Source organism: Miniopterus schreibersii (assembly GCF_964146895.1).
Source record: "Miniopterus schreibersii genome assembly, chromosome: 19".
Lineage (NCBI taxonomy): Eukaryota > Metazoa > Chordata > Mammalia > Chiroptera > Miniopteridae > Miniopterus > Miniopterus schreibersii.
The window spans coordinates 905,605-916,351 of NC_138119.1; positions in this window are offsets into that span (position 1 = coordinate 905,605).

The following is a 10,747-nucleotide window of genomic DNA, read 5'->3' on the forward strand; positions in this document are numbered from 1 at the left end:
GGTGGAATGGTCGGCAACTGGGCTCGGTTTTGTCACGGACACTAATAGACAAAGTGTGTCCGTGTGCAGGAGTTACCGTCGAATGGGCGCTGGGGACAGACTAGCGTGGGAAGCGTGTGGTGCGACGGGGGCAAGGCCGTGTGCGCGCTCGGTGCCGCCTCCACGTGAGGCAGCGGGCGCGGGGGGCCCTTCCACGGGGCGGGACGCAGAGGGAGGCGGGGAAGGGCCCAAGGCGCGGGGGGGGGGGGGGGCCGGGAGACGTCCAGGGGCTACCAGGGCGCAGGGACTCGCCTCTCCCGGCACCGCCTCCTGCCCCCCCCCCCCCCCCCCGCCTCCTCCCCTGCGGCCCTCAGCCCCCTGCTCACCCCTGTCCCCTGCCCTCCTGCCGCCGCCTTGCCCGTCCCGCTGGGAGCAGTGAGGCCCCCAGCAGTGTACCTGCCACTCAGGACCAAGGAAGGTGCCCACTGCTGAGGTTCGAGATCAGCCGGCGGGGGAGGGTGGCTGGGAAGAGGGCCGAGGCCTGTGGGGCTCACAACCTTCCCAAGAGGCTAGGAACAAAGGCTCTGGTGGGCCTGCCTGCGCTTCCCACTGCTGCCTTCCATCCTGGGGGCAGAGGGCCGGGGAGTGTCCAGGCCGGGTGCCTGTCCCGTCACACGCGGCCGCCCAGCTGTGGCTTATTTACGGCGACTCTGCTCTAGATCTGGGCGGTGATGAGGTTTGAAAGCTGCTGTTGGGGGGCAGGGTCAACACCACGTCGCTTAGCCTCTGGAGCAGAGTGACTCACACTCGTCTCACATTCCAGTCTCTGCTGCTCGTCCAGGACCTTAGACAACTTAAGATGGTATCAAAACACAAATGCAGCTTAATTCCTCTGCAGCCTGTTTACTGCGGGACGTGAAGGCCGAGCTCCCTGCGGACCTGCGGTTCTTCCTCTCTGAGGAGTCATCTTCTCGGTGGTCTGAATGTCAGCACACGGCCCTGTCCCGACAAAGGACAGTATTTCTAGATGATGCAGAAAAGTGGCTTCCTACCTGTTTCTTGAAATAAACACATCTACCTTTTGGCAATGAAGACATCTGGAAAACAGGCATTTCATGCAGTGTAATTAAAAGCATTAACACAGTGAGCAGAAAACTGAGCTAGCTGAATTTGTCTGGTTAGGTTATAAATTCCAGGAGGGCAGGAACTGCTCTGTGCAACATTGTATCTCCCACACTTTATACACAGTAGCGATTCAGCGATTATCTGATAAATGGATGGAAAACAACAGGCTGACAACGGATCATAAAGAATGCATTTTGAAGGCGTGCCATTTGAGAGACCTTTATTCCATTCAGCTCATTCTTCAGCCACTTGCTGAGTGTCCACCGTGTACTGGACCTTCGAATCCTGGAAGTACCAGGGTGGACAGATAGTTAAGGTCCCTCTTCAGGGCCTTTCCCTCCAGTGGGGGCGGGCACAAGTCTTGGTCAGCAAGTACAACAGGAATATAATTTCAGGGAGTCGTGAGCCCCATGCAGTGTGTGCCGCTTTGGAGAGGGTGGTCGGGAGGAGGTCCCTCCCAGGCAGAGGCCTGAATGTCCGGGAGCTAGGGGCGGATGTATTTCCGGCAGAAGCAGCTGTGGAGGCAAATGTATGGAGAACCGGGGAGGCATCGAGCAGGAGAGAGAGGAGTAGGATGGGGTGGGGGCCGAGGCCAGGCCAAACCAGGGGTCAAAGATTGAGGAACTGGCTTTGAAGGAGCGACAGTGATGATCCAAGGTCCTGAAAAACCCTCTGTGCTTGTTTTCTAAATTGAAGAAGATTAAAATACGTCTAGATAAATTAAGTATTGAGGTGACTTAACAATAGAAATTTTTGAATGATGCATCTGATAATTCATCCAAAAACTGACATTAAGTAGGGAGGCCCCTTTTCCAGCCACTCTAGATAAAGAACCACCCCTTATTTATGATGGTTGTTGAAGCGAAATCCTTATTACTTAGGGGAGGCCCACATAATAGGAAAAAATCCGTCCACTCCTTTGTGTGTTTGGAATTGGCCGGCACTCTGGATTCCATTGCTTTCTCCAGCTTTGCGTTTTCAAATGCTTGGATCAAGGTTACAGATTTAAAAGATACGTTGCCCTCAGCTAGTCTTTTTTCAAGAAGTTTGGAAGCAAACTGCCTTGTGGGGCTAATTTATAGGCATTATTCCCAAAGCAAAAAAACAACAACAAACCAATTTCAGCTCTTAAAATTTGCTTCTCGCCTTGGCCAGTGTGGCTGTTGGTTGAGCACCGAAGGGTTGACGGTTCGATTCCCAATCAGGGCACATGCCTGCGTTTCCGGTTCCAGCCCCAGGCGGGGCTTGTACGGGAGGCAACCGACCGGTGTTCCTCCCTCTCTCTCCATTCCTCTCTCCCTCTAAAGTCATTTTTAAAAAAGCCTCTTCATTGCTTGGTTTTACTGCTGTCTTATCAAAAGTTACATAGGAAAAAAAGGGGGGATCCCTCATGTGTCTGTGTGAGATTTAAATGATAATATAATTTTTAAGTATATGTTCCCTAGGGGAAACTACACTTCATTAAAAACTCTCATTTATCTTACACGCCATTTATTCTCGGACTACCTTGGCACGAGTGAGTTCAGCCACCTTTAGTGATTATCACACAGTCAGTCTTGGTGCTGATCACCCGCTTTCAGGCATGTGTCAGGAAGTAAAAAGCAAACAAGAAGAGGTTTCTTCTACCCTCTTATTTCTGTGACTGGTGCCTGCAAATTAAACAGACAGAGGCAGATTCACAGGAGGAAAGTTTTGTTACACACACGGGACCCCTAGAAGAGGTTGGGCTGGGCGGCGTGTGTGCCGTTGTGACCCGGGCGGCAGCCCTTGGAGGAGGCACGGGAAGGGGAGGGGCTGGGGCCCTGCAGTGGTCACCTGAGGGACAGTGACTGTGGGGTGGTTCTAGGCTCTGTTGTGCAGACACCAGGGACGAGTCTCTAGTGAGCGAGTCCGTCTCTTCCCGGCACAGGAGAGGGGAGGAGACACGTTCCAAAGGGACAGTTATGCCCGGAGCTTAGGTGGAAACGGGGAGGGCAGAGGCTCCTCCTGTGCCTGCTGTTTCCTAATTGCCTTCACTTCAAAGTAATCCTGAGGCCAGAGCGACACGTTTTGAGCGGCATATTCTGACCCTCTTTGGGTGTTATCTCCGCCTTTCTCTTACGTCTTAAATCTGAAATGCATGGGATAGAGGTCATGTTTGTTTGTTTTTTTAATATGTTTTTATTGATTTCAGAGAGAGGAAAGGAGAGGGAGAGGGAGAGAGAGAGAGATGAGAGTCATTGATCGGCTGCCTCCTGCACGCCCCCGACTGGGGATCGAGCCCGCAACCCGGGCATGTGCCCCGACTGGGAATTCAACCGCGACCTCCTGGATCCTAGGTCGATGCTCAACCGCTGAGCCACACTGGCCGGGCAGAGGTCGTGTTGTGCATCTGCTCCTTACTGGTTTCTAGCTGAGTCCCACTTATTATTTACAAGTTAAAACTGCAGTGTTACCTCCTGAGGATTGCTGAGTCACTGATATAACCATCTAAAAGGCTGGTTAATACATAACTTAGTACCTTCCCAGCTCCTTCAGATGTAAGCCAAAAATACCGTCCGAGCCAGCATCCACTCACAGAGGGCAAATGAAGGTCAGCAAAGGGTGCTCTTAAAATACACACACCTTTTCATCCAGCTGGCTTGTTCATTCAACCAGCACCTGCTGAGTGTTTACTGGTTCCGCCCGAGCCCTAGAGACACAGCCATGACCAAGGCCAAGTCCGTGCAAACTGCAAAGTCATGGCTCCCCTGCTTGGTTTTACCTAAACTGATTCAGGAAAAGTCAGGACGTTTGCTCTTGTATCTTTGATTTAACCAAGAACACCTGTGCCCAGGGGTAGTGGCACCCGTCCCACTGCGGGGCTCACCTGTGCTTCCAGGATGAACTCCACGCACCTGGGGTTGGAAACCCTCTTCACACAGGACGTCTCCCTGATGACCCGCCCGGGAAACAAAAGGGCAGAAAGCCCTCCCGTCCTCGTATATTCCGCCTTCACCTTCTCCGTTCCAGGCAGTGGCCTGCTCGCAGTAGTTAGTGAAGCGGCTGTGTCCAGAAAGCCTCTGTCCACCTGTCGTCCTGCGCTTTACCTGGCTCCCCTCGCTAGGATCTTGGTTCTCTCCTCCAGGAAGCCTTCCCTGCTCCCCCCGGCCTGGTTAAGGCCCCCTCTGGGCTCCGGTGACTTTGCGAGTTTCACCTTGGCCACGGAAACTGTCGGACTCGATTATAATTGTCTCACTTCTCTTTCGCTCGACTGTGTGTTCCTTACATTTGAGACGAATTCTTTCACATCTATGACCATAGTGAGAGAAAGAAAGCAGAAAAAAGGGTGTGTGTGTGTGAAATGATAGGAATTCCCCCCGAGCACTTTTTTGGAGTCAGACCCACTTGGTCCAAACCCAGCACGAGTGGTTCTCAGCTGTGAGACTTCAGGCGCGTTACTTAGCGGAGCTGGTGTCCTGGCGCCACGCGGGGCCAGGCGAGTGTTTGCTTAATGAAAGAATAATTGTCGTTAGAGGCTCGATGGGTCGCGAGAGCTCACGCCCACAGCGCTCGCCCGGTGCCAGGCCCTGCGCAGAGCATTTTCCACATAGCTCTGCGAGGTGGGTGCTCTCACGCTCCTTCCAGAGGGGAAAGGGAAGGATCTGTGGCCCGGAGACGGCGGCCCGCCCGACTACGCAGGGGCTCCAGACTCCATTCTGTCAACTACTGTACTGCTGGGTGCTGGTGCTGGGTGCGAGAGGATTGAGGAGGAGAGGGCTACTGAACACGAGGAACCAGCCCTATGGAGAGGCATCCCCCTCCCTCCCTCCCTCCCTCCCTCCCTTCCTTCCTTTAAATTATGTTTTTATTGATTTCAGAGAGGAAGGGAGAGAGAGGGGGGGAGAGAGAAACATCAATGATGAGAGTCACTGACCGGCTGCCTCCTTCCGCCCCCTGCTGGGGATGGAGCCTGAAACCCTGGCATGTGCCCAGACCAGGAATCGAACCCTGACCTCCTGGCTCATAGGTCGATGCTCAACCACTGAGCCACGCCAGCCGGGCCCGTCACAGTTATTTCATTCCCTGGGGACAACCCCTCCAGCCTCCCTTTTAATACATCCTTGGCTTTGCGTCAGCCAGCACACGTGGCCGTCTGTCCCTCGACACCAAGAGGCTTGTCTAAGAGGCAGTCGCTTAATGATAACGCTCCTTCCTCTCCTGACTTGGTTCCCGCGCCGATGCAGTGGATAAACCCAGCGAGTGGCCACTGCCTGTCTCGGCTGACGCGCCTTCTCGGCCCCCACCTCTGTGCCACTACAGACCACGGGCTTCCCCGTCACTCAGAGACACGGGCCGCAAGGGGCCCGGGCTGTCCCAGCTGGGGACTCCCCGGGTAAATGCTAAGAGCTTTGGGTCGGCCCTTCCCTGAAGTCTGTCAGCCTGGCGGGGGGGGGGGCAGCAGCTGTGCGGACAGACGCTCATGGACGTGGGTGAGACACAGGGCGCCCCTCACCCTCGAGGGAAAATGCTGCCTCCAGACCCAGAGGAGATTTGAGCCTGATGCTATTGTCTCTGATCTAAATTTAACCAGCGGGAAAGAAGTTCCGCTCTACTGGACACTTCTTACCCGAAGAACTTGCCTTTTCCTGGGAAGCCGGCCTTCCATCAAAGGGTGGAAAATAATTCCCGGACTAGCTCATCTGCTCCACGCCCGCCCCACGCGCCCCCGCGAGCCCAGCAGGGCCTCCGGCTGCCCTGCGACTGCTGCTGGGAGCGCAGCTCCAGCTGGACCCGGGCTTGTGCAGTCTGCCCGGCGGGCAGGCGGCAGGCACCCCGTTCCCCCCCAACCCACGCTGGAGCCACGAGTCTAGAAATCGCTACGACGTGATACATTTACATTCAACTCGGAAAACACACGATTTGTGAGTGGAAATTACAGTGAATCCATTTACACTGCGAACAAACTCCAGTCCACTGTGAGGGGAGCAGCCGGACTTTTCGAGGGAGAGGACCTGGCAGTGGGGAGCGACCGCCTCGGCCTGTCCCTGTCCCCGGAGCGGCCGGACCGGCCGAGAGTCCTCTGTCTCAGGGAAGGGTCATGGGGGACACAGTGCCGCATGTTTGTCCTTTGCTTTTCAAGGACATTTCTCACATTCTGTGTTTCTGAGTCTTCATGAAAATTGTGTTTATCGACATTAAATCAGGTGATGCTGTGGTCCGGCGTTTTCCACCAGGGAAGCTCGCTAGAGACTCGGGGCCCGAGGTTCTCACTGGGCCCGGACCTGATTCCCGACCCCCGCGTGGAAGGCCGGACCTGAGCGTGAACCACATTGTTTGTGTGAACAGACTGGGCGCAGCAGCCGCTCTTATCAGCTGTGGGCGGGACCCTCCTCTAAACCTGCTTCCCAGACGCTGCGGGTCCTCCCGGAGAGGTTCAGGTCCCGGTGCCGGCTCTTTCCTGCACAAACGTCCTTAGCAGAGCATCGATAACAACGATAATAATGACTGTGATGTTTGATGGGATCTTTTTTTGTTTGTTTTTGTTAATTCAGCCCAAACACAATTCAGACTTAATTTGCCTTTTTTTAAACCATTATTCCCCCCAGGACCCCCTGTGGTCAGACAGGTTTGCTGACCAAACCTCAGCGATTCCTTTCTTGTTCCCGCCTCTGCTGTTCTGCTCGTGTCTCCTCTTCGCCCTCCTCGAAGTGTCCCCCCATCCCCTCTGCCCATTGAAGCTGCACCCCGTGAATGCCCCAGTTCAGGCTCACTTCTCCATAAATGCTTTCTCCGAACTCGCAACCCCAGAGTCCGCTTGGAGAGGCAGGCGACCGTCAGAGGAGGCTCCCCACCTCACCAGGTGGCCCGGCTCCTGGTGTTTCCCCGACTGGAAAGTTCAGACAGAACTTCAGGTATTTTTGTTCAGCCAAACCTCTAATAATTTATCCAGCTGGGCACAGCTCCCACATCCGAGCTTCCCAGCCCTCACTCCCAATTCTAAAAAATACATATTTTTATCGATTTCGAGAGAGAGGAAGGAAGAAAGAGAGAGAGAAACATCGGTGATGAGAGTCATTGATCGGCTGCCTCCTGCACGCCCCCTGCTGGGGATCGAGTCCAGCCCAGGCCTGTGCCCTGACCAGGAACCGAGCCTCAGTCTCCTGGATCCTAGGTCGATGCTCAACCACTGAGCCACGCCAGCTGGGCTCACTCCCAATTCTAACGGCCACTTTTTGTTCTTTCTGGCTGAGCCTCGGAGGGGCAGTGTGGAGATGCTGGAGGAGGGTGGGGTGTCCCCTCCTGTCACCTAAACCAGGAAGCGAAGCGGCCTGTGCACTCCCAGAGCCCTCCTGGGGACCCCTCCTGGTGACCCCGCCTGGGCTGAGTGGTCTGCAGGACCGGGCTGACCTTCACTGGTGGCTTCTAAGTTAGGGCAGCAGAAACAGCTGGAAGTAAGCAGGAGACAGAGCTCTGGCCAGAGGGCCTGACAAAGGCTTTCTTTCCCTGCCTTGTTCATTTATTTCCATGAAAAGACGCCAAAGACATTTAAAGTTAGGATTGTTCTAGAAAACGCAGGGTGGATGGACGCCAGATGGCTGCCGGGGGTGGGTTCAGCACAGCCCACGCCCACAGACGGCTGCTCAGCAAAGGGATGAGACTGCACCGATACCTAGAAAACTGACCCGAAACAACCGAGGTACAGCATGGGGGCTCCGTGGGTTTGTAGGTTTTTATGTTAACTCACCTTTTTAAAAAATATGGAGGGAAGGGAAACAGCCCCAAGTTTCTTTTCTTTGCTTTCGGATTCTGCATTTCTGATCCCATGGTCCTGCCCTGAGGGGCTCGCACCTGTGTGCGGCCACCCCTGGAGCTCAGGCCGGAGCTTTCACTGCTCCTCCCACCGGCTTCCACCTGCACCAGGAGCCAGGCCTGGGGTCTGTCTGGGCCTGCAGGTCTTGTCCCCACCACCCTTCCCACCTCACCATCGCACCATCCTTGGGAGGGGGAGGCACAGGCAAGTCCCAGGAGCAGGGCCGGGCCACTGAGATGGGGGATTCTGGACCCAGCAGCCAACTTGGGCCTAGGGAAGGGAGCATGGGCGTGGGCAGGGCGCCTGGCTGCCCCGAGAGGAGGGAAGTGGCCAGTGGAGGGTCTCAGGATCTGAGGGCTCAGTAGGTCACTAGCCCTGGATGGACGATGGACGCTGCTGTCATCGCCCTCCTGTGGCCGCTCTGCCCCTCGAAGGGAGGGTCTCACCCAAACCCTCCGTGTTGTGTGTCGGGGAAACAAACCTAGAGACACGGAGACGAACTGCAATTAAACAATCTGGGTGGCCGAGCCCAGGCCTCAGCGGGGCACCGGGGGGCCGCACCGCCTCTGATCGTCACGTCCTGAGGTGACCGGTGCTACAAATCACCTGAGAGGTTGGGAGTGTGTCCCTGGAGAAGGCGACGCCTCTGAGTCAGTGCCCTTGAGCCCTGTGACGATCTCATCAAGGTGATGCTGGGCACCTCAAATATTTACTGAATGGCGAGGAGCCCAGGCCCACGTGGACAGAGAAGGTGACATTCGTCCCTGACAGCAGGGCATCGAAAGGTCGGACCGAGTGTTTTCAGTCAGAGAAACCTACCCAGGGCCAGGAGCCAGGTTTGCAGACTGAGCTTTCCATGAGTTAGACGTGAAATGAAAGTAACTTTAATGCTTCCTTCCTGGTTCCCATTTGAAAACCTGGTTTCCTTTTAGGCATAATCCACACAGTAAAGGTTTCTTACAGGACCTATGGTTTTAAAAACTCCTAATTGTGGGGACGCTGACATGCCTGAGTAGGTGCTGGAGGGGAGAGGAGGTTGGTGGGAGGCGCTCTGTGCGCCCATGGGCCCTGCTGTCAGGAGGGCTGAGTCTCCACTCACTGCGCGTGCGCCCCACCGCCCTCCCCCACCCTCCCCCTCTCCTCCCCCACCCTCCCCTCCCCCTCCCCACCCCCCTCCCCCACCCCCTCCACCTCTCTCCTCCCCCTCTCCCCTCCCCCTCGCCCCTCCCTCACCCCCTCCCCCTCTCCCCTCCCCCTCCTCACCCCCTCCCCGCCCGGGCCCCTGGCGGTGCAGCGGAGCCAAACCTCAGACCTCGCCCTCCAGCCACGGATACTTTGTTTCTGTGACTTCCTTGGGCTCTAGGCTCCGCCCGCACGTGGCTGGTTGGACGGGGTGGGGGTGGGGGTGGGGGGGGCTGGGGGGGGTGCAGGGCCCGGCGCGGACAGGCCCCGGGATTCGGGGCAAATGCTCCTGAAAGCGGAGCCTGCCCAGCGCGGCTGCCAGGGGCCCGGCCGAGGCGGGGCGGGTTCAGGTTCCTGCCCTGCCGCCTGCCAGCGGTTCCATAAAAGCCCTGGGCTCCCTCCCTTTTCTTTGAAGACGGAGACTTCGTTTCTCTTTTTATTGTTGAGAGGAGGAGACGGTCATTCCAGACCCTCCGCCCCTCCTGCGGCTGCGGGTTCGATTGCAGGACGGTCTCCGGGGCACATTCTGGGCGTTGCAGCCGCTGGGGGACGGGGGTGGGGTGGGGTGTGTGGGTGGCCCCGGGCCCCGTCGCTGAGGTCCCCGTGTCCCATCAGCCCAAAGCCGGGCAGCTGGTCTCCATCCCGTCGAGTTTCCAGCAGCTCCCGGGGAGGTGAAGGATCCACGTCAGACGAGAGGCCTGCGCGCCCTCCAGCGCCTCGCTCTCCTCCGCGGAGTTGAGGCCTGAGCTCGGCGCCGTCTCCTCCCGCGCTCCTGCCGCTGAGCCTCACGCACGGGACCGAGCTCACCGAGTGGAAACACCCTCGTTCCGGGGCAGGAGGGGGGCTGGGCCGTGGGCCTGCCTGTGGTTAGCGCGCGGCGAGCCGCGGAGCCTTTCCCTCGGGTAGACGCGCGTCTTCCCCGCGCCTGGGGGGGGGGCTCTCCCCTCCTAAGATGAAGCCAGACGGGCCCCTTCGGGAAGGTGACCGCCCGGGGGCCTCTTGCTTTGCAGCAAATCCCCCAGAGCTCGTGGTGGGAAACGGTGGACTCTGTGGGTCAGGGCTGGGGCGCAGAAGGGGGGCTTCCCCCATCCCGGGCCTGAGCCCCCCGGGGACCAGGAAGGCTGCAGGGACTCCCCACGGCGGGGACCCCTGGAGCCCCCCCACGCCCGGCATCTGGTCAAGATCTTTCCCGGGTCTCGAGCTGAAGCTGTTTCACAGTCGCACTAAGAAGCTGTTGCCTCCCGGCTCGGCTCCGGGACGTTTTCCAGGTGCCACAGGAGCGCGCCGCCGGCGGAGGCACCCGTGTCTGCGCCGTCTCCCGCTTAAATCCCAACGTGGCAAATGCGGACGAACAGCCCACACGGCGAAAGCTCCTTGGCGTCTTCCAGAGCGCCCACGAGTGTGACGCGGTCCCGAGCCCCAAACGTTTGAGAGCCGTGGGTCCGGATGCACCGCGGCCGGGCCCGCGTGGGAGAAGCCCGCGGCCGGCGCCTGCGTTCCGTCGGCCCGAGGTCGCGTGACCGGGCGTGGGCCAGGCAGCTGCGAGGAGTCTGCAAGCCCTCCCTCCTCCCGCGCTTCCACGGGCGCATCGGAGGTGGCGCGGGCTCGGCGCTGACCGTGGGTGGCGGCCGTGGCACAGCGTCGGGGAGGCGCTGAGACCGGGCCGACTTTTCGGGGCAGTGAAAGGGA